Source organism: Convolutriloba macropyga, unplaced genomic scaffold, assembly GCF_964194025.1.
Source record: "Convolutriloba macropyga unplaced genomic scaffold, txConMacr16.3 SCAFFOLD_2472, whole genome shotgun sequence".
Taxonomy (NCBI): Eukaryota; Metazoa; Xenacoelomorpha; order Acoela; family Convolutidae; genus Convolutriloba; species Convolutriloba macropyga.
Window position 1 is genome coordinate 2,953 of NW_027453621.1, and position 502 is coordinate 3,454.

The following is a 502-nucleotide window of genomic DNA, read 5'->3' on the forward strand; positions in this document are numbered from 1 at the left end:
AGACCAAAACTAATCTTTTTATCGCCTTTAGTCTATTAGGAACACAAAATTGGTCCATTTTTGGCGTGAAATTTAATTTTGAAGTACTATTTTTATAGAAAATATTTTAATTTTGAAAAAGTTTAACTAAAAGTGAACAAATATCCCGTGTTCACACAAAACTTCAATCATCGGTAACTCCTCGAAAAAAGCAAAAATCAAAAAAATCTTTTTATTTTTGAATTCTACGCTGGACCAGCTTTTTAATGATACCACTCACATTTCTCTACGACGAATATATCGATCGGCCAAATTGACTGAACAAAAAAAAACCCATTTGAGTATATAGTTCCTCCCCCCACAAGTGGGGTCGGAACAATAAAGACAAAAGCCGATGAAATTGGGCTAGAGGAAACAAGCATTGGGATTCAATTGACCACATTGACCTTCAATTGCATGTTCTGACATTTTTTCGAACGTTTGGATATTTGAACTTTATGAGACAGTACTATGACATGCATAC